Consider the following 24,568-nt stretch of genomic DNA (forward strand, 5'->3'; position numbering starts at 1 on the left):
ACAATTACAGGAACTCCACTGATGTATGTGAATTTACATTAGATTTGTATTGGTCAAATTCAGATCAAAATATGAAAGAGTGGTGTAAATGAGTATAATAGAATATTTCAAAGAATATTTAGCGAAACTGAAAAAAATACAACAAACTACATGAATGAAATTCAGCTCAATTTTGAAAAGAGTATAAAGGAATTAATCACTCAATTCTCATCAGATTTCACTGGGTGTTGGTGCCTAATTGTCTTAGAAAAATTGAAATACCAGCCTAAAAAAGTTAGAAAATTCTATTTAGAAGCATGAATTTTGAGCAAGCAAGCAAGAGGAATATTCTTACCTCTCACTGAATCTTCCAATACAATGAACAAAGCTGGAGTTTCAATACAGACTCCAAATGAGTTATGACTTACTGAAGACAATTTTTCTTCATATATAGTAGCCTTCTGTAGGGAGATCTTCCATCCCTTGTGAATCTGGGCAAGAGTTCACTCTCAAACAAGGCCTCCAAGGAGAAGGAAAATGGCAATCATCTCAATCAACAGAAATAAAGTTTCCAGATTAAATTGACAAAATTCCTCTTGAGGTTAGGCCCTGAATTTTCCAGGAGAAAACATTGTTATCACCAAGGTATTTCTTTCTGAACAAAGTGCTACCAGTAGAGATAGATTCTGTATTCATCAGTCATGCTGAGTAGATAAATTCTCAGGGGAAAGTCTGGGTCCCATTCATGGGAGTCACCAGGAAGGTTGACCTTGGCTTCAATGGGGCCTGGATGTCACCCTTAGACTTCTTCTACTATCAATGATCCTTAGTCCACATAGAATGATCAGAGCTGATTCTCCATGGTAAAGGCCTCCAACATCTTCACTAATACACTGGATAGGCCAACTTCTGATAACACTGAGTATTGTCTTACTTCTCCGTTAGTCCTGTGAAGTCAATAGGACAGATGTTAAGCTGATGTCAATCTGCTTCATTCGCTCAAAGGCAACAGGCCAGATTGCCAACTGGTGTAAATCCACACAACACTTTCAAAATCAATGGAGTAACCCACCAAAGCTCCACTGATTTGGCTCTGTTGCATAACAGTTATGGATTCAATGGAGCTACACCGGTGTTACTGTATGCAAAGCCTGAAGATAGTGCAGCTGTTGAGATGTTCATGAGAGCCATATTTGGTTTCCAGAATAATCCTAAGTAGGAAAGAAAACCCATACTGAGTTTCAGATCAGACAGAGTTTTTTCAGGGGTGGCGGTGACAAAGGGGAAAATCTTTTAACTTGTATAAACCCCATTACATCCAAGCACTTAAGGACATGCTTGACTCAATGTATAAGTCATCTCCTGGAGTTCCATGGACCACTCATGTGCTTAAAGTGAAGCAGATAAATCTTATATTAGGGCCATAAATGTCATCCATAGGTATAGTGTCATCATACTTATGGAAACCCATTGTGTCTGTAGTCAGTTGTTGGCTGTATGTACTGCACCATACAGCAGACTTCGATCGAACTGCCCAAAAGAACACAGACTCGGTTCCACAGGGAAGCACTAAGCCAGGTTTATTGTCAAGGAAGCACGGTAATAGAACCTGGCAGATGCTGCGGGGATACTAAGACATGCATGACCATTAGAGTGGACTCAGCTCAGTGAATGGTGGGACCTTTCTTTCCCCCCTCAGCTGGACAGAGACATACTTCTGTGACCCTCCTTTTATACACTGATAGAAACAAGTTATGTATTGCCCCTCTGAGGTAGGTAGTTACCACCCTTTGCCTTTTACATGTTGGTTCAATCAAAACATCTCTCTCCATCATGTTGTCATCCTGACCTTATCTTTAGGAGGGGTCAGTGTATCCCTGTTATCTTTGGGGAGTGTGCATACACCATCCTTGGTATGAGGAAGTTACTCACCTTGTGCAGTAACGATGGTTCTTCGAGATGTTTGTCCCTATGGGTGCTCCACTTTAGGTGTCTGTGTGCCCCTGCACCTCTAATCGGTGATTTTTGGTAGCAGCGTCCCGTTAAGCCCGTGCATGTGCTCTCCCTCCCTCGTGGTCTGCCTCGAGGCTATTTAGCACTGCACGGGTGAACCCCTCTCGCTTTCTTCTCAAGCAAAAACAGGCAAGTCTAAGCCTGATACATTAAAAAACTGATTACAGGTAATATCTCACCCTCAGAGATGTTCCAATAAGCTTCTTTCACAGTCTAGACTCCTTCCTAGTCTGGGCCCAATCCTTTCCCCTGCTACAGTCCTTGTTAGTTCCAGCAGACATCTCAGATGGTAAGCAGGGGTTTTCTTATGATTGGCCTTCTTCTTTGTCCTGCTCCACTGCCTTTTATAGCTTTGGCACATGGGAGGAATCTTTTGTCTCTCTGGGTCCCCAACCCTCCTTCTAAATGGAAAAGTACCAGATTTAAGATGGATTCCAGTATCATGTGACATGGTTACATGTCCTGTGAGACCCCAGTCTCCATTCTTCCTGGGCTGGCCCACACACAGGAAGGTTTGCAAATAAACAGAGCCATTTACAGTTTGTTGATTCTGAAGCACCCTTAATGGCTTCCACTTAATATTTTTACATCAGTAATAGAAGCTTATATCTTATTCTCCTAACTCCAGACATAGAAATAATACATGCAAAGAAACAGGATGACCACACTCAGTAGATTATAAGCTTTGTAATGATACCTTACAAGAGACCTTTTGCATAAAGCATATTCCAGTTACATCATATTCACATTCATAAGCATATTTTCGTAAAGCATATGAAGTGCAACATCATGAGTCCTTTATTAGCTGTTACAGTATTTTTCCCATGATCGAAGTCAGACCAACAGGCCTATAATTAACTGGGTCATCCCTTTTACCCTTTTTAAATATTGACACAACATTAGCTTTCTTCCAGTCTTCTGGAACTTCCTCGATGTTCCTAGACTTATTGAAAAACAGCATTAACAGTCCAGCAAGCTCCTAGGTCAGCTCCTTTATAATTAACTTTAGTAGCTGCTTTAACTTTAATATCCTCCTGAGATACTAGTAGAATGGCAAGATTATTATCATCATCGTATGATGAAGTACATCATCTGTTTTTTTCCCCCACAAATACAGATCAGAAATATTTATTGAAATCTTCTTCATTTTCTGCATTATTATTGATAACTCTACTATCTCAAACAATTAATGGACTGATACCCTTGTCAGAATTATTTTTGTTGCTATTATACTTTACAACCCTTTTATAATGCCTTAACTCTGCTGGGCATAGATTTCATAGAATCATAGAATATCAGGGTTGGAAGGGACCTCAGGAGGTCATCTAGTCCAGCCCCTTGCTCAAAGAAGGACCAATCCCCAATTTTTGCCCCAGATCCCTAAATGGCCCCCTCAAGGATTGAATTTGTAATCCAGGGTTTAGCAGGCCAATGCTCAAACCACTGAGCTATCCCTCCCCCTCTTTCTCCTTGTGTATCTTTCCTTCCTTTATCAGTTTTGTACAGTTCCTAGCATCTCATATATATGTATTACCATTAACCTGAGCAAAGATTGACCTCAGTTTTAGGTCTAAAGCAGGCCTTTCTTTCCCAAGTGGAAAGAGTTGGAAAATAGTATAAAGTGAGGGGAAAAAAATAATTTTTTAAAGTAACTTGAGCCTTTCATGAATTTTCTGTAGAAATGCTTTTTCTTTAAAACAGAAAATGCATTTTCTGAAAAAAACAAAATTTTCCATATGAAATTTCCTAAAGGTTTTGGTTTTCTGTCTGGAAAACTGAAACATAATATTTATTCTGAGTTGAGCTGGCCTGAATCAAAATGTTTCAGTTTGTTGAACTGAATAGAAGCATTTCATTTTTGCCTCATAGAGAGTTGCAGTTCAGGTACTTCATGTCCCCAAACCCTTATGGCCCAGGCACCTTGGCTAGACAAAATGTCGCATGATGCACATGGTTCACCAAACCCAAATGAAACATTTGGTTTGGGAATGAAATTTCCAAATAAAAATTTATGAAACTTTTATTTCTGCATTAAGTTTCAATATTTCAACTTTTCATCTGAAAAACATCTGCTCAAAGTGCAGCAGCAGTCAAAAAAGTGAACAGACTGTTAGGAACCATTAGGAAAGGGATAGAGAATAAGAGCAGAAAATATGATAATGCTTTTATATAAATCCATGGTATGCCCTCATCTTGAATACTGCATGCATATCTGGTCACCACATCTCAAAAAAGATGTATTGGAATTGGAAAAGGTTCATAAAAGGAAACAAAAATGATTAGGGGTATGGAACTGCTTCCGTATCAGGAGAGATGAAAAAGACTGGGATTTTTCAGCTTGGAAAAAAAATGACTAAGGGGCGATATGATAGCGATTATTTATTCCTTCACATAACACAAGAACGAGGGGTCACCATGAAACAATATCTCCTCCCACCCCACTCTCCTGCTGGTAATTGCTTATCTAAAGTGATCACTCTCCTTACAATGTATATGATAATCAAGTTGGGCCATTTCCAGCACAAATCCAGGTTTTCTCACCCTCCGCCCCCCCCACCACAAACTCACTCTCCTGCTGGTAATAGCCCATCCAAAGTGACCACTCTCCCACTCTCTTTACAATGTGTATGATAATCAAGGTGGGCCATGTCCAGCACAAATCCAGGTTTTCTTCACATTGTAAAGAGAGTGGTCACTTTGGATGGGCTATTACCAGCAGGAGAGTGAGTTTGTGTTTGGGGGGCAGAGGATGAGAAAACCTGGATTTGTGCTGGAAATGGGCCAACTTGATTATCATACACATTGTAAGGAGAGTGATCTCTTTAGATAAGCTATTACCAGCAGAAGAGTGGGGTGGGAGGAGGTATTGTTTCATGGTCTCTGTGTATATAATGTCTTCTGCAGTTTCCACAGTATGCATCTGATGAAGTGAGCTGTAGCTCACGAAAGCTTATGCTCAAATAAATTGGTTAGTCTCTAAGGTGCCACAAGTACTCCTTTTCTTTTTATCAATAAAATCGTGACTGGTGTGGAGAAAGTCAATAAGGAAATGTTATTTACTCCTTCACATAACACAAGAATTAGGGGTCACCCAATGAAATTAGATAAGTAAGTCTAGAGCCTGGAATGTGCGTTATGATATTATTTTACATGTAAACATTTTTCCCAATATTTCTACTTGCTATCACTTACATCTCACCACGTTGTTAAATATACTTTTATTTGTTTTCACTATAAACATATCTCAGTGCTGCATGTTAAGCAAAGTTGTTGATATACAGAGTAACTAGGAAGCCTTAGTGTATTGTTCGTTTGGGAGCAGTGACCCTATGAATACTACGAGTGCCCAGTGCACCAGGAGCTGCACACTCTGGGGGGACACTTGGAGGGCTTTAGGGCTGGAGTGTGTCTATTGCTAACTGGTAGAGGGACAGCAGAGCCTCTGTAGGCTGATCAGGCAGCGCTTGTGATGCCCATAGCCAGTGCAGTCAGGGAGTTGACCCATGGCACAGCCAGTCTTCCTCATGCTCAGGACAGGTGGTAGCAAGGTGCCTCACAGTCCTTGGTACCCCTGAGAAGCATCACAGTCTCATGAGGACTGTTAAGTATTAGTGTAACTATCATCTCAGTAGAGGGTCATCTGGGTGAAGTTTAATGGCCTGTGAGATACAGGAGCTCAGACTGGATGATCTAATGGTTCCTACTGGCCCACGAATCTAGGAATCTAGGAATTTTGCCATCACTCCTCCTGTATTTAAATGACTCCATCGTACTCAGAGGAGCATTGCTAACTTCTCTATGCCTCCCATGCTTTGTCTGTGTTGTCTTCCTACACTTGGGGGCATGGACTGTTTCTCACTGTGTGTTCCTATAGTGCAGAGCACATTGGAGCCTTGATCTTGATTGGGACCTCCAGTTGTTATAGTAATGCATGATAACGATGTTGGATGATGTAAACATGCTGGTTAATTTTCATTCCAGGGTACCATCAAGCTCTGAAGTTTTCCCTTCTCCTAAATAGTAAACAGGGAGCTCTGGGTTTTGTTCCTGGCTCTTTTCAGAGTAACAGCCGTGTTAGTCTGCATTTGCAAAAAGAAAAGGAGGACTTGTGGCACCTTAGAGACTAACCAATTTATTTGAGCATGAGCTTTTGTGAGCTACAGCTCAGTATGCATCCGATGAAGTGAGCTGTAGCTCACGAAAGCTCATGCTCAAATAAATTGGTTAGTCTCTAAGGCACCACAAGTCCTCCTTTTCTTGTTCCTGGCTCTGCCATTGACCTGCTGGGTGAACTTGAGCAAATCACTTTCCCACTCAGTGCCTCAGTTTGCCCTCCCATCCTTTGTCTGTCTTCTCTATTTGTATTGTAAGCTCTTTGCTGGAGGGGCTCTTATTATGTTTCTGTACCATGTACAGTACAAAAGAACCCTGATGTTGGGTCGGGCCTGTAGGTGTTATATTAGTATTATTAGTATTAATAATAAAATAAAATAATAATAATAATAATGTCAACGTATTTTATCCATATTCATCATTCTTATTTCACAGAGTAGCTGCCCCTGTCTGAATTTGTTTCTCTAACTGATCTGCATGAGTTGGACACATCTATTGGACTTAAAGCACAAATTAAATCAGGGCTGTGATCACTGTGGTCATTTCTGGGCTTAAAAATTCATATATCTATGAATGATTATCTCCTTCTATCCAGTTCCTCTTCTGTCTCATTCCTTCTCCTCTGCTGCTCTCTAGTGATCACATAATGCAAACCGAATTTCTTTGCTATCACCTGCATGCGTCATCTTTTCTCTTTACCGTTATATTATGCTACTGCATTGGTCAGTCAGAATTCCAAAACACCAGCCTCCTTGGGGCACTCTGAATTTGGATTGGATATTGGTGTTGCGGGTCCCCACAGAGATTGGCCTTTTTATTGTTAATCCATCAGCAAGCACGGCTTGTAGGCCCCAGTCCTGGTAACCCTGAGGCCAATGGGAGATTGGCTTTGATCGTCGTGGGGTCAGGTTTGGGGCCCATTGTTTGTGATTACAATGTCTGTGCAGATAGCTAAAGGCTTTTGGGCACTGAACACTCCACCGCCAATAACAAATGTCACCTCTTATCATTCACATGAGGTAGGGAAGGAGCTTTATCCTCATGCCAAAGGGAGGGGAACTAAGGCACAGATGGCTGTATCCTCAGATGCTGCAAATCCACCTTCCTAGGCATTTAGGGAGGCCTCTGCAAGGGGTATCTCAGTGCCTCAAAGTCATTAATATTAACAATTTACTGTCACAGCACCCCTGGGAGGAAGGGAAGTGCCATTATGCCTATTTTACACCTGGGGAAACTGAGGTAAAGGACAGTTTAAGTGACTTGTGTAGTCACACAGACAGCCCGTGGGGATATGGCCCATTAACTCCAATGAATCTATGGCTCATTTACACCAGGAGGGAATCTGGCCCATTGACTCCAGCAAAGCTTTGGCCAATTGACATCAGCTGAGTATCTGACCCCTGGACTTCAGTGAAGCGGCGACCTATTTACACTGTCTGAGATTCTGGCCCATTGACTCCCATGGAGCTATGGATAATTTATACCAGATGAGGATCTGGCCCATTGGCTCCCATATGGCCGATTTATACCAGCTGGCATCCGGCCCATTCATTCCAATGTAGCAACCGCCGATTTACACCAGCTGGGGATCTGACCTTGATGACTCCAGTGGAACGAAGGCTGATTTACACCAGCTGGGGATAAGGCCTACAGGAATGAAGGTGGCTGAGATTTCCCAACCCTGCCTAGGGGATTTGGACACACTATGCCAATTAATTATTGTTTGAAATCATCAGCCTAAGTGGCCTGCTCATTGTCATGCAGGGACTCTGAGGCAAAGCCAGGAACTGAGCTGAGATTTCTGAGTGCCAGTCCAGTGCCTGAAACATGAGATTGGCTTCATCTCCATGCTGGAACTGCTGGGTGAGGGTCTCTAGCCTATATTAGCAGGTTTCAGAGTAACAGCCGTGTTAGTCTGTATTCGCAAAAAGAAAAGGAGGACTTGTGGCACCTTAGAGACTAACCAATTTATTTGAGCATAAGCTTTTATGAAGCTTTTATAAAAACTTATGCTCAAATAAATTGGTTAGTCTCTAAAGTGCCACAAGTCCTCCTTTTCTTTTAGCCTGTATTATGCACTCTGTACATACAGGGCCAGATTTTAAAGATGTTTAGGGACCTGGGAGAAATTCTAAAGCACCTGGGCATAGGTACTTTGGAAAATCCCACTAGGTGCCTAAACACTTTTACAAATCTGGCCCTAGGTCTACACCACAGAGCCTATGCCAACAGCTGTCCCAGACTGAGGGTATTGTCAGCGTAGCTATTTGGGGTGTGTTCGCTGAAGACCAGGCCTTAGAGAAATGGTGATAAATAAATGTTCAAAACATTCTTTATCATTAAGCATCCTGTGTGTAAATGAAAATTGGAACCCTCCTTTCCTTAAACGACCAGATTTAGGAAGGGTTTTTATCCATGCTAATTCAGTTGGGAGATGGATTCATGGCCAACATTTCCAAACTTAGGTGACTAAAGCTAAAATAATAGTGAGGCTGGGATTTTCAATAGAGCCAAAGGGATTAGACACCTGAATCTTATTGAATGTCAAAGGAGTTTGGGCCTCTAACTTTTATAATCTCCTTTCAAAATGCCAGATTTAGCTCTTCTGTGACACATCCCCAGAGTGTGTTTCACTGCTGCGCCCTGCTGGAGGGAATGAGACGTTGTCAGCGTATGTGAGCATTTCACTGCCAGCCTGTGCTGAAAGGAATGAGACCTGCTTACTATATGGGTGACTGCTGCGGCCTGATGGCAGGAATGTGTGTGTGTGTGTGTGTACATACATGTTTCGCTGTTGTCCCTGACTGAAACCCTCAGCATCTAGTTTCAGAGCCCGGATATGCAGACTTGGGTTCGTGCTATGGAGCTGAAAACAGCCATGCAGACATTCAAACTAAGGATCTGAAGCCCACCCCTTCCCTAGGCTTCAGAGCCCAATCTCCAGTCTGAGATGCAACTTCTGCCACGCTGTTTTTAGTGTCATTGGGCTAGGGTTGCCAACCCTCCCGGATTGTTCTGGAGTCTCCAGGAATTAAAGATTAATCTTTAATTAAAGGTTATGTCATGGGTTGAAACTTCCAGGAATATGTCCAACCAAAATTGGCAGCTGTATGTAGCTCAAGCCCCTTGAGCCTGAGTCTGCAAACCAGGCCTGGAGACTGGCTGCTGTGGGTGTTAAAACGCAGCATGATGTACCCTGCTCGGCCCATGCTGCAGACTGGTTTGCTGTCAGGACTGTGTGCATGTGCACCCAGGACTGGAACATTGGGGCGGGCAGAGCTGCAGGTCACAGCGGTGGGGCATTGAGAGAGCTCTGTGTGGGTAGAGGGCGGGGCTAAACTTGACAAGCAGAGGGTCAGGATCCAGGGGAATTGCCAGCGTTGTGTGTTTGGGGCAGGACAGCCAGGACAGAGCAGGTTGCAACTCATTATTGTCATGCACTGGCGGAGCAGGGAAGTATTTGGGGTCAGGAATAGTAGGGGTATTGTGGGTCAGGACTGAGGTACATCAGCAGACCTGTGAAGGGAGCCAGGGCGGGAATAGCAGGGGGCTGCAGGTTGGGATTGAGGGTCACTGGCATAGCTGTGAGAGGAACAGGGCTGGGAGACCAGAGGCCGTGGATCTGGATTGCAGTGCATCTGCAGAACTGTGTATGTGAATGTCCAGAGGTGAAATAACAGGCATTGGCAGAGGTGAGGATTAACAGGCATTGGCAGAGGTGAGGGTTGGGTGGAGCCCAAGGCTGGGGTAGCAGCGGGGTCTGTGTTTTGGCATTGAGGTCATCAGCAGAACTGTGTGAATGAGAGAGTGAGCAAGACTAGAAATGGAACAGCAGGGGGCTGCAGGTTAGGACTTGGGGTCATTGGCAGAGCTGTGGGGCGGGGGGAGCCCAGGACTGAGATAGAAGGGGACTGCAACTCAGGATTGAGGGGCACTGGCCGAGCTCTGTGTGTGTGTGCGTGCGCTCACATGTGATGGAGCAGGAATTTTTCATATTTTAGATTAATAGTGTGTTGCCTCAGTTTCCCGTATGTGGTGCACAGTTAACTAGGTGGTGGGAAATGGTTGTTTACCCTTTGCAGAGACACAGGTGTGTGGCCTGGGCCCCTATGCCCATGGAGAAGTCAATGGCCACTCCAATTGCCCGAACATTTGGCACCTAGCAACAAGTGACATAGATGTCCCACCCTCCTTAGGAGGCCAGGCGGGTATAATCAGTGGAGAACAAAGAATTGAGGAGGAGCTGGGGGGAGGGAGGTGTTGTTAACTGTGGGCTGATGGAGACATGGAGATGCTTCTGGACTAAGACTAAAGGAGGGCGAGAGGGGTCTGGGCTCTGGGGCTGACCATCTTTCTGTATTCCATATTAACTAAGGACTTTCTACGCTGTGCTCCAGACATTTTACACGGCTGGCTGAGAGTCACTGCAGACTAAGGGAGGTGAGGGTTCATGGCTCCCTTTGGGTGTGCAAGTCTCCCTTAGGTGTCCAACTCAGGTGGACTCACTGCGGGGAGCTCACAGCGTGACGTGGGGGTGCTGAAGGCTCTGAGATTCAGGCCCAGGGGATGGTGAAGTCAAGTGGCTTATCCTAGGGAGCGTGTGACCCTAAGGGGACTGACATACTGAAGGAATCTTCCCACAAACTGTTTCAGAGCCGTTCAAGACAGACATGCCATTTCTCATGAATTTACTGTTGATAGACACGATTTCTAAGTAAAATTAAGCCTCACTCAGGATCTCATGGTAGAACTCTCAAATCTCAGGATTTTTTTCCTGCGGGTGTGATTTGCATGAAGTTTCTCATTTTGCCCGAGTACAGCAGCTCCACCAGAGAAAGCTCCATCTCCTCCCTCTGGTACAGTGCCCAGAACCAGTCCAGCAGCTTGGTGAACAATGCCAGCATCCTGCCCACTGCTGCCATTTGGTTTACTCTGGGTGGGTCCACGCCGCCTCCCCCGGCCCAGCCCAGAGAGGAGACTCCGGGCCCCGCCACCACCATTGCTCCCTGCAGACCAGGAGGCCTCAGTGAGCCTAGCTGGCCAGTCTGTCCCCCAGCTTCCTCCATGGGCCAGGCCTGCTTCCAACCACACCCCAGACTGGGCCTGGCTCTGGCTTTGGCCTTCCTACCCCAAGGCTTAACCCCCCCACATCCCAGGCCTGCCCCCTTCACCCCCTCTGCGGGGCAAAACCCCCACAACCCAAGGCCTGGCCTGACCCCCACACCCACAAACCAGGGCCTGGCCCCCTCCCCCTTCCCTCCAGGGCCAAACTCAGGGGCCTAACCTCACCCCCCTACCTCAGATTGGGTTTGCCCCCCCCATCTCAGGGCCTAACCCCTTCCTCTTCCCCCCTCCCCTCTTTTCAGGTAACCAATGTTTGCTTGCACAAGATATCACTATATCACCTTCAGTTAAGGTGTCCAGTGACCTCCAGCGTTTGGGCTCTGACTAATTAGAATGTAGCATCATTGTTAATTGAGAATCTGTCACCATCACCTTAAACTGAGCCGCACAGCAACATGGTGCTAACAAGGAGGAGTTTTTAAAAGTCTGCTATAAAGTGCAGCAACAGAGTTTTTGTAAAGAGCTCTGACCTGTCAAAAATTGTACATAGGCCTCTAATGAGGTTTGTAAGCTGTCACTATATCTATACTGATCTATGTTTCAAAAAAAATAGCAACTCTTGATTTATATACCAAATCTCATAAATCAAGAGAAAAACTTAAAAATCAAGAGACAGTGGGGTTGACAACACTGTCAAAAGCACCAGACCCGTGTGTCTGTGACTGGGTGTGAACCCAGAGATGGAGCAGCATTGTGGGTAGGGGTCTGTGGATAAGACATTGAGGACACCCCGGCAGAACTGGGGGTCAAGGGCAGGACAGCAAAGCCTGTCACAATCTACGTATGAAGAAAAGGAGTACTTGTGGCACCTTAGAGACTAACCAATTTATTTGAGCATGAGCTTTCGTGAGCTACAGCTCACTTCATCAGATGTTTACCGTGGAAACTGCAGCAGACTTTATATACACACAGAAATCATGAAACAATACCTCCTCCCACCCCACTGTCCTGCTGGTAATAGCTTATCTAAAGTGATCAACAGGTGGGCCATTTCCAGCACAAATCCAGGTTTTCTCACCCTCCACCCCCCCACACAAATTCACTCTCCTGCTGGTGCTAGCCCATCCAAAGTGACAACTCTTTACATAATCAAGTCGGGCTATTTCCTGCATAGATCAAGGTTTTCTCACATCCCCCCCACCCCCATACACACACAAACTCACTCTCCTGCTGGTAATAGCTGATCTAAACTGACCATTCTCCAGGTTTAAATCCAAGTTAAACCAGAACATCTGGGGGGGGGGGGGGGTAGGAAAAAACAAGAGGAAACAGGCTACCTTGCATAATGACTTAGCCACTCCCAGTCTCTATTTAAGCCTAAATTAATAGTATCCAATTTGCAAATGAATTCCAATTCAGCAGTTTCTCGCTGGAGTCTGGATTTGAAGTTTTTTTGTTTTAAGATAGCGACCTTCATGTCTGTGATTGCGTGACCAGAGAGATTGAAGTGTTCTCCGACTGGTTTATGAATGTTATAATTCTTGACATCTGATTTGTGTCCATTTATTCTTCTACGTAAAAGAATAAATGGACACAAATCAGATGTCAAGAATTATAACATTCATAAACCAGTCGGAGAACACTTCAATCTCTCTGGTCACGCAATCACAGACATGAAGGTCGCTATCTTAAAACAAAAAAACTTCAAATCCAGACTCCAGCGAGAAACTGCTGAATTGGAATTCATTTGCAAATTGGATACTATTAATTTAGGCTTAAATAGAGACTGGGAGTGGCTAAGTCATTATGCAAGGTAGCCTGTTTCCTCTTGTTTTTTCCTACCCCCCCCCCCCCAGATGTTCTGGTTTAACTTGGATTTAAACCTGGAGAATGGTCAGTTTAGATCAGCTATTACCAGCAGGAGAGTGAGTTTGTGTGTGTATGGGGGTGGGGGGGATGTGAGAAAACCTTGATCTATGCAGGAAATAGCCCGACTTGATTATGTAAAGAGTTGTCACTTTGGATGGGCTAGCACCAGCAGGAGAGTGAATTTGTGTGGGGGGGTGGAGGGTGAGAAAACCTGGATTTGTGCTGGAAATGGCCCACCTGTTGATCACTTTAGATAAGCTATTACCAGCAGGACAGTGGGGTGGGAGGAGGTATTGTTTCATGATTTCTGTGTGTATATAAAGTCTGCTGCAGTTTCCACGGTAAACATCTGATGAAGTGAGCTGTAGCTCACGAAAGCTCATGCTCAAATAAATTGGTTAGTCTCTAAGGTGCCACAAGTACTCCTTTTCTTTTTGCGAATACAGACTAACACGGCTGTTCCTCTGAAATCTACGTATGTTGGCTGATCTCTGTCACTGAGGCCTAGAATCCTGGAATTGCCTTTCACTCACTGCACCTGGGCTCTGCTGCCTCTGCTAACCCCGTGGGAATCTCCCATTTGTTTATGTCAGTTTCCTTGCAATCCACACATCCCATTACATCCCCTCACTAGATGGGACTCTGGTGGAATGTATGAAAGAAGGGATCACCTTTCACAGGAACTGGCATAACCGGCTTGACCCCTTTCACTTTACACATTAGGGGGCTACTTGACATAGGAACAAACCCTCCCCTTCCTTTGTCTAACATTAATCAATGCCTCCGACTTTCCTTGCTAATCAGCCCTGATGGGACTGCTGCCGAGACCTGCATTTCCGGACAATGTTTCCATTCTAATGGCCCTCTATGGGACCCATTAAAACAAAAAGTAACTTTTTGTTTCTTCCACTGGCTCTTAGTTCCTTGAGAGGTTTGTTAAATCTCCAGGCAGTGCTCAGGTCTCAGCTGGGTTTAGCATTTCTCAGAGTGCTGGTTAAGACATGTGAAATTATAACAACCTGTGTGTCCTCCTATAAATCCCTATAGAGCCACAGGTGCTGCATGGCTAATTGGAGAGTTTTCTTTTTAGTAGCACTGTTGCTAGCGGGGATGATTTTAATGAGCATGCAGTGAAGCAATTTTTACTGATTATTACTTTTATCTTAGGCAAGAGTCAATGAAATTAACATGTTTCAAATGAAATTGATTAGGCTTCCTTCACACTGGGGATCTGTCACAGCAAATCTGTGATCAGACCTATACAAACAGCAGCCTGAAGGTCAAGCACTTTACAGTCTATGGACAAACTGTTCATTGTCTCTTCTCTGATCAGCCACCAGAGACTGAGGTAGCTCTTGTCTATCCCTTTGTTGCTGCTGCCCTTAGCAGAGTGTTACAGCAAGCTGCTTGTCAGCTTCAATTGCCACCTGCTTTGCCTGTGAAATTAGTTGCACTCAGAGTCAGAAGGAATATCCTTTAATTACCAAAAATCATGATGTATTTTTAAAGAGATTTTAGTGCCCACAACTGTGAAATACATCCACTTAGGAGCCCCTGCCCACTGAAGTCCACTTTCCACAGGGATGGGCCCCTTAGTGATAGATAGTAAGGGAGGGGAGGGCAAATGTAAACACTATTAGGCAGGTGGACAGAAAGCTGATTAGACAGATGAACAGATGACATGGCAGATTGACAGAAGTGTAGATGGGCAATTGGAAATACAGATGGCTGGATCAATGAGATGGATAAAAGGAAGAAAATGGACAGACATCTTGATGGGCAGAGCGGGCAGGGTAGACAATTAGGTGTATGGACAGATGGCTATACAGATGGCCAATTAGATAATGGCCAGATGGACCATTAGATAGATAATTAGATAGAGCAGTGGGAATACAAGTTAGCACACACACACACACACACCACTGTTCAGTTAGACAATATGCTTCAAACCTGACCAAAGGAGATGATTTCTCTAGGTCAGAACTCAGAAGTTGGTACCTACACTGTGACTGTCTTCCCTTTACCTGTCTTCCGAGCCTGCCAGTAAAGAGACCAATTGGCATCCTACCCAGTGCTGTGATTTTCATATGGCTACAGATCCACTTATAACTAATGACTGTCCCAGCCTGTGAAATTCACCTCTGGATCTTGAGTCTCACAAAGATAATTGGGGGTGTTCAGATCTGAGGTTTCTGTCTCAGTCTAGGCAGCCTGGTTCAGGCCCATTGCTGCTATGAATTAGATTGGTGGCACCAAGAGAGGCCAGGCCAGAGCTGTAAGATGAGACACAATATCCAGTTGCTGCCAGTGATGCACATGCTCCCACTGATCTATCAGGCAGTGGTACATTTAGCATCAGCCAGCAGCAGCGACTGCACTGGGGAGCACAGTTCTGCCTGAACATCAGTGGTACGGGGAGAAATCACACACCACAGACACACATGTGAAGGGACACACATCTAGATCCACACCCAGAGATGAACTCACACACAAACTCAGACATGAATACACACCCATATTAAGGTGTAAGTACACATACAAAACTACTCTAACACAAACTAAATAAATCCATCACTTCCAGGTATGTCACCTTATGTCACCCGTCCTTTCACTCAGACACGTGCACTCAGTCATTTTCCCAACCATACAGTCAGGTTCATTCATGTAGCTGTCCTTATTATTTCATTCTCCATTCAAATTGATGTGCAGTACCAAAGTGGTAGTCATATCAATGAAATTGCTCCTGATTTAGACCTTATCAAACCACTACCTCCAGCAGAGGATCTGGGCCAGCACGCTAGCTAATTCCATGCCATTTAAATATGCACAAGCCAATGGAGCTCTGTCATAAATATAAAGGGAAGGTTAATCACCTTTAAATCCCTCCTGGCCAGAGGAAAAAAACCCTTTCACCTGTAAAGGGTTAAGAAGCTAGGATAACCTCGCTGGCACCTGACCAAAATGACCAATGAGGAGACAAGATACTTTCAAAGCGGGGGGAAGAGAAACAAAGGGTTCTTTCAGTCTGTGTTTTTGCCTTTGCTGGGACCAGAGCAGGAATGCAGGTCAGAACTCCTGTAAAGGGTTACTAAGTAATCTAGTTAGATATGCGTTAGATTCTGTTTTGTTTAAATGGCCGATAAAATAAGTTGTGCTGAATGGAATGTATATTCCTGTTTTTGTGTCTTTTTGTAACGTAAGGTTTTGCCTAGAGGGATTCTCTATGTTTTGAATCAGATTACCCTATAAGGTATTTACCATCCTGATTTTACAGAAGTGATTCTTTTACTTTTTCCTTCAATTAAAATTCTTCTTTTAAGAACCTGATTGCTTTTTCATTGTTCTTAAGATCCAAGGGTTTGGGTCGGTGTTCACGTATGCAAATTGGTGAGGATTTTTAATCAAGCCTTCCCCAGGAAAGGGGGTGTAGGGCTTGGGGGGATTTTTGGGTGAAAGACATTTCCAAGTGGGCTCTTTCCCTGTTATATTTGTTAGACGCTTGGTGGTGGCAGCAATAAAGTCCAAGGGCAAGAGGTAAAATAGCCTGTACCTTGGGGAAGTTTGAACCTAAACTGGTAAAAATAAGCTTAGGGGGTTTTCATGCAGGTCCCCACATCTGTACCCTAGAGTTCAGAGTGGGGAAGGAACCTTGACAAGCTCTGTTAGTTTAGTTCCAGTGAGGGCATGGCCCTGTGAGCCATACATCTGTGTGGCAGCCCTGAACTCAGTGGACATCTGGAATTAAGGAATGGTGGTGAGTCAATGGCTGTAATTATCATTCCTGTCCTTGCAGCAATGCAGTTTTCTGCAAGTCACTCCAGCTTTAATCCCCAGATTTATTGTGTAGTAGCATGCAAAAGTTGCCAGAGCAACAGTGTGCTGGGCATTATATGTACAATCAGTGAAGGGGAGCTCAATGGACATAAGACCTGACAGGCTGTAAAACAGGGGTCTCAAAGTCCTGGCCCATGGGCCATCTGCGGCCTGAAAACCTCCCCACTTTGGCCTGTGGAGGAGAGACACAGGCAGACATGCTGCCAGCAATGTTTGCTGCAGGCGCCGCCCCCAGCTCCCATTGGCTGGGGGAGAGGGACAGAGATAGCATCACTAGTCGCTGGGCAGAGTCAGCCATGGAGGCAGCATCATTTCCCCCCCCCCCCAATGAATATAAATAAGTCAAAATACCAAACAACTACCTGACGCACACTTTGCTGCAGTGCTGAAGGTTTCAACTGCTCAGTCACTGAGGCCAAACATCAACAAACTGACAGAACAGAAGCATTGCCACATGTCTGGCAAACTCTAAGAACTCTCTGGCAGGCGAAGAATTGTATAATGTTGTATGACAGTTTTATTATTTCTAAGAAATTTGAAATAAAAAATACAATATAAACATTTTCTTTTCTGAACACCATCTTCAGTGACATGACTGGCCCACTGGGAGGATTTGAAGACTGGCCCTGGCCCTAAGGAAAATTGAGTTTGAGACCCCTGCTGTAAAACCTCCATTTGTCTTGGTGGGTTTATTATTAATATCACAACAGCACCACCTAGTGGCTGCAGTGTGCAAGGCAGGCACACTTGTCCTGAAGGTTTCAGAGGAACAGCCGTGTTAGTCTGTATTCGCAAAAAGAAAAGGAGTTCTTGTGGCACCTTAGAGACTAACCAATTTATTTGAGCATGAGCTTTCGTGAGCTACAGCTCACTTCATCAGATGTTTACCGTGGAAACTGCAGCAGACTTTATATACACACAGAAATCATGAAACAATACCTCCTCCCACCCCATTGTCCTGCTGGTAATAGCTTATCTAAAGTGATCAACAGGTGGGCCATTTCCAGCACAAATCCAGGTTTTGTATTCAGGCGGACAAGATCAACAGACTTCCCCACTGTCACACAACAATTCAACATGGGACCAAAACCCAGGTTACCTCACCAGCATCCCTAGACCCTCTGCACTGGACCACACTCTCTCTCTTCATAATGCTGGAGCATGTCTGTAGCAGTTCCCAGACTCACCAGTGCAGCACCTCCTGCTGGTTGCCTTGGGAATTAACTCAATTCCAGCTCTCAGAGCAACCTCTGCTGGCCAGTGTCTCATCTACCTCAGTCCCCCGTGTCCCTCCCAGACCCCGGTGGCCTTTACCTCAGGGCTCTGCCCCAGCAGTACCCCCACAATCTGGGTCTCCCCTCCCAGGGGAACCCCCAACCCTCTATACCCACCTTTCCTCAGTGGGTATTGCCAGTCATCATCTAGCCCCTATTCTCTGGGGCAGACTGCAATCTGTAATGGCCACCCATCACTGGCAAGGGAAAAGGACCAGCTGCATCTGCCTATCCCCAGGCTGCACCTCTGCAGCTCCAGTACCTGCCTATCCCATTGCCAGGCTGGAGATCCCCCACTCCTTTTGCCCTTCCCCAGCACTGCCCGGCTTCAGGTACCCTTGTTCCTCCAGGCAGCAAGGCCCATCTCTCTCCAAAGCTAGAGAGAGACTGTGACCCAGCTCCTCCCTGAACCCTTATAACAGGGCCAGGTGTGGCCTGATTGGGTGCAGCCACAACTGTGGCTGCCTCCCCAATCAGCCTTTAACCTTTTTTTTTTTTTTTTTTTTCCAGGAGCGGGGTAACTGCCCCACTACAATGTCCCTTTACAGAACAGCAGCACACATGATACAAGGATCACTGGTCACACAGCTGTCAGAGCCTTCAGGGCCAGGAGGCCTATTAGTCATACATTGTCTTGGTAAAATCAGGGCCACTTGCATTCCTCCCATATTGCAGAATGCTCTGTCATTTCCTGGGCATTTCTTTGGGGTGGGTTCTATTCTATGCAATATCAACTGGTTTATAAAAAAACAACAATGCTGTGGCTTCCAGAACCCGCTGCGTCTCCTGGAACATCTAATAGCGTGATAACACAATGGCCTGGGGTTAGATACCTCTAGGTTTCTCTCTTTGACTAGGCCCAAACTAGTGGTATTGGAGTCTCTGTATTTCCTGTGTACACTATGTAACTAGCATTTGTAATGAACAACAGAGAATGGATAAGACATCCAGGTTAAGATTTTCAAAGGGGCCTAATGGATTTAGGTACCCAACTCGTATTGAAAGTCAGTGGCCATCAGGGATCTAACATTTCCAAAGGTATTTGTGCATCTTAAAGCTCCTAGTGGGATTTAGAAAATTGCTTAAATAGGTTAGGTTCCTAGCACCAGATTTTTAAAGGTATTTAATGGAAGCTAAGTGCCTGAATAACTTTAACAATATAGCCCCAACTATTGACCTGCAATGAAGTTAGACACCTAACCGTCTCATGTGCTTATGTAAATCCAGTAGTCATCTATCTACATTTTTAGGTGCAAATCTGGCCCTAACTCCCTTAGATTTCTTTGAAAATCTCAGGCCACAGGCTTCATCTAATGGTCACTGAACGACTGTCTTTCCAGTGACTTTAGTGGGAGTAGTTCCCAACAGAGGTGTTAGCCAATACATACATGTTGGGTGAAGAATTCATCACATCACTGGGTATTATGCAGATGATATTGCTATAATATACGTTGTATCTATGAAGCATTGGCTCAGGGGAACTTTGACTGATGTATATATATATATGTGTTGGGAAGTTATGTTAACTGAATACATTATGGTCTCCCCACAATTCGGTTCACTCATGTGGAGGATCCCCCAATACTTTGCAAACCTGAAGCCAGCTTTGGCATTAGGAAATAGGATGCCTGTCAAAGACATGATGCATGAATGGTATGTCCTAGCACAGACTGGGATGAACCTCTATACCTGGTTGGTTTGGCACATAGTACCCAAAAACAGAGATAAGCAAAGTACAGAGCAAAACCGTAAGTTTAGGAACTATTATACACTGGTGGGTTGGATTTCTAGTGACCAGTAAAGGGCTTTGTAAGTTGTAAAATCATAACATAAATATTGCTAGCTGAAATGCATATTTTTGAAGCACACCTTTTGAGTAACATGAACACCCTGCGAGAATTTGCTTCCTGGAAGGGTAGGTATGTCTCCTTTTTGTATTGTATTGCTTTATCTTTAGACAATACATTTGGCTAGGTTTGATTATTTGGTCTCTTGGTCTTTTTAAGACTGAACCCCAAGTGTAGTCAAACAATTGACACACCTTTTAGTCATTAGAGATGATTGTCACATACATTTGAAGGTGCCTATTCTGACTATAGATTGGGTGAATGTCTGCTGGTGAGTCAAAGTGGGGTTTATTCTCAGCTCTGGCATTGAACCAGCTTATGTCTCAGTAGCCACATTTTGCAGATGAGGAAAACAATATTTACCCCTTTCACAGACTGATTTGATGCTCAGGTCAGATTTTCAAAAGAATTGAAGGTGTTCGGTTCCCAAATCCCATTGGTAGTCAATAGAATTTGGGTGCCTAACTCTTTTATGCACCTTTGCAAATCCCAGCCAAAAAGACATTTTTTAATAAAAAGAATTAGTCTGTTATTTTTTTTAAAAAATAAATTACTGTTTTATGTAATTACCAGGGGGAGGGACAGCTCAGTGGTTTAAGCATTGGCCTGCTAAACCCAGAGTTGTGAGTTAAATCCTTGAGGGGGCCATTTAGGGGCAAAAATTGGGGGTTGGTCCTGCTTTGAGCAGAGGGTTGGACTAGATGACCTCCTGAGGTCCCTTCCAACCCTGATATTCCATGATTTTATGTGTGCATTATATCTTAGTGAACACACTCAAGTACATGAATGCTAAACTTTGGAAATTTAAAATATGAATCTGATTCTTCTCTCATTTCTAGGTGTACTCTGGTCAGTAGAACTGAATCTCTTCATACTTACAAAATTGTAAATCAAAGGTAATACATAAAATCCTCTAAGTCTTAGTTAGCATTTTCTCCAATAGATCTCAAAGTGCTTTATCGTGACCCCCCTTGTACCCATGGGGAAACTGAGGCACATAAAAGGGAAGTGACTTGCTCAGGGCCACCCACCAGGAACAGAGCCCAGGACTCTTTAGTCCCCATCCACAGCGCTTGCCACTCAGCAACACTGCCTCAATGGAGTTTACAAGCATGTTAAACTGGTGTTACTGATGGAGCATTCAGGGTCACTCCTAAGAGGACACATTTTAATTTTACTGTTCACCAAACCTCACCCAGCAGATCTGAGTCTGGCTAAAGGAAAGCACCATTCCAGGGAATTCTTGGATCCAGGGTCCATTTTAGCTGAGCAACTAAAGGCCTGAGAGACCGGTGCCGGATTCCGGTTCTGGCCGCCATGGGGTGGCACTTCTGGCAGTGCAGTCAGTAGGACTGGTACTGACTCCGCTGTGGGGAGCCGTGTTACTGTGTGTTTGTTTGTATCACCGGAGCACCCGGCCACAGACCAGGACCCCAGGCACTGGACAAGAAGATGGTCTCTGCCTTAAGGGGCTTGCAATATTGCTACACTGCTGTGCTGCACCAGTCCCCGACCTGTTTGCAGGACCCTGGGTGTCCCGTGTGCCCTGCACAGCTCCGCAGGAGCTCCAAGCACCGGGATTGTCAAGCTCGAGCTGTCTCCAGCATCAGCAAGCACCAGAGGCTTCAAAGACGTCCGGCAGCCTCAACACTGAGTCTCATTTATATTGATTACAGCCAAGTTTGGCCATTTCCAGCAGTTGACAAGAACACTATGAAGAACAGTCGGGGGCGGGAATAAACATGGGGAAATAGTTTTACTTTGTGTAATGACACATCGACTCCCAGTCTTTATTCAAGCCTAATTTAATGGTGTCCAGTTTGCAAAGTAATTCCAATTCAGCAGTCTCTCATTGGAGTCTGTTTCTGAAGTTTTTTTATTGAAGAATTTGCCACTTTTAGGTCTTTATGAACTTTTTTGTTCAAACAAGTCTTTATGAAATTTGTAAGAAATGTGGGGGTGATTTTCTCATTATTAGAGCTATTCAGGACCAGAATTTTCATTTCATATTGCAGTCAGGGATGCAATCCCATTGCTTAACTCTTCGAAGGATGCATGTCTAATCTGAAACTGGCTAGAATACAGAGACAGACCAAAATCTTCTCTGACCGTGGCTTAAATTGTAAATTCCAAGTTGATTGACTCCATACCTGAAGGAATATTTTTTTAACTGAAATCAGGGGTTTAATCATTATTACTGGCTATTTACCATTCACTGTGATTTGCTGCCATTTAGAGATCTATAGAAAAGATACAGAAAACATTGGTTTCCTCCTAATGCCCATTGTACACCATGGCCACGCCTTTACCAAACTTCACCCTCTGCTCTCCCTAGACTCCATGATACAGTACAACTGCCCCTTTCTGATCTCTGCAGCCCCCAATGCCCCTTGGCCCTGGTACATTCTTGCTTGTGCAGCTGGCCCTGAAGCTGGTACCGTGGTTTCTGTTTTTAGTCAGCGAGCTAGAGCACAGCTAGAGCGGCTACAGGAGATGCCATTCACACCCCTGGCTGCAGTGTAGACGCACCCCACCTATGTAAACTGAATTATTCAGTCAGGCCTCTTCCCGTCAGTCAGCTGTTTTTGACCTGGCATATCAGCGTCACTTCTCTGCACGCCATTTTAATGCAGAAGACAAACAGGTTCCTTGGGTTCCCGCAGATCTTTTCAAAGCCACAAACGTGCTGACGTAGACTCACAGAGACTCACTTACGCGAGGTCTCCACACAGATTTTGCACCAGGATCACTGTTCGGGTTAGTGGTGTGACTTCTGTTTTGGAAATCGTTCTACCAGTACAACCTCTAGCGCGGACACAGCGACCCAATATCGAGGTCCCTTGGACTGGTATAGCTTATTCCCCTTCGGAATGAACTATCCTGATACAAGCAGTTTTACCTCTGTGTAGTTGTGTCCAGTCATATTAGATGAGTGGCCCCCTCACGGCGACTACTGGAGGCCTCAGGGAAGGCCAGAATGAAGCCCTTCACCTCAGTTTCCCTTCTTCATTCCCTAACTAAACTCCACACGGGTTTTTTCCAGTCCAATCACAGCAGCCCCCATTTAGGTTTCATTTATTAACTTAACATTCAAAACTAAAATGCAGATGACACCTTCCCTCCAGTTGTGTACACCCCCACTCCCCCATTCCACTGTGAGTCCTGCCCGCCTTAGCTGGCCCCTCTCAGCTCTTCCTAGATGGAGCAATTCCTCCAGTCCCAGGGTTTTCCCTCATTCACTCTCTGAACTTTCACTTCAGCCTCCTGGGTCTGCCTCTTCCCCCATCCCCCTTCTGCCCTTTATAGGATATTGCCTGATTCCCCCCAGGTGGGGACCCTTCTCTAACAAGGGCTGGCTTGGCCCCAACTCTCCAGCCCATGGGCACGTGGCCCTATAATAGGCAGATCATCATCATCAGGTTTCTATTATGCCTCTGGCATTTAGGGCAGTGATGAAGCTCCTCCATTTCTGTCTGTTTCTGGCAACGGTTGTTTCTGTAACATGTTTTGTTTTTTATGGGACAGGGTTGTTAGCCCTGTGCCTAATCCCCAAACTGGAGGACCAGGGTATCGGTTTGGTCCACACAGACCAATCCGGAATGGTTGAACCAACCAGGAGCAAAAAGCCCCCGCCAGCACAGACTGTGGGGATCATTAAAACACGCAAGCTGTCCCACCGCAACAAGGCACTGATACCAGAGGACAGGCAGAGATAGGGCAATATAGTTTAAGTGGTGCAATTTCTATGTGTAGACAAACCTTGACACATTTATTCCTCACACCTGCCACGAAGGGGACAGATAATGGGAGGTGTGACAAGAGAGATGACAGAAAGAGAAGACTCAGTTTATTTCTTTTATTGCACGGTACTCTTGGTGACAGATACACAGTTATTAGGGTCACTGGGAAAATAGAGAAACACTAGAAGGAACTGGTGGAAAGCATCCCCTGGGAAAGGTCTCAGGATAGTGGTTTGGCTATAAATGTACAGGGTTTTCCCATAAAAGGCCAATGTTAGGCACCCAAATCCTATGGACAGTGAATGGGAGTTGGGCAACTCACACCCTTTGGTCCCATTGTCAAATATAACGGACATGGTGGAGCAGATCGGGCAATGGACTGGGACATTGGATAGTTGGTTTCCTTGCTCGAGCACACAGTGATTCCAGCCTTCTGGGACTCACAAACCCAGCTTGGCTGCAGCAAACCCTGCAGTAGTGCTCACCTGTGGCATCTTATATAGGTCCTAAAAAGGCTGGGGTCACAGGTTTTAAGAGGTCTCTTAATCTCCAATTTCTCCCACACGTGTGACTCTGTAAGAGCATGACTTGAAGGCCAATGAAGCTCAGGGAAATGTGACCTGGGACTACAGTCAGCTTTGGTTCAGGCCCTACCCAAGCCCATGTTATATCTGTTTTAACCCAAGGAAACTGACCAATTAGCATGGTCCAAACATGAATGTCTGCAAGCTTTCCTCAGGGTCTCCTGGGCCTCTTTGTTTCTCAGGCTGTAGATGAGGAGATTGACCAGGGGAGTAGGGATGGTGTAGATGACAGACAGATCTTTCTTGAGGCT

The sequence above is a fragment of the Lepidochelys kempii genome, chromosome 13 (assembly GCF_965140285.1).
Source record: "Lepidochelys kempii isolate rLepKem1 chromosome 13, rLepKem1.hap1, whole genome shotgun sequence".
In the NCBI taxonomy this organism is placed as follows: Eukaryota; Metazoa; Chordata; order Testudines; family Cheloniidae; genus Lepidochelys; species Lepidochelys kempii.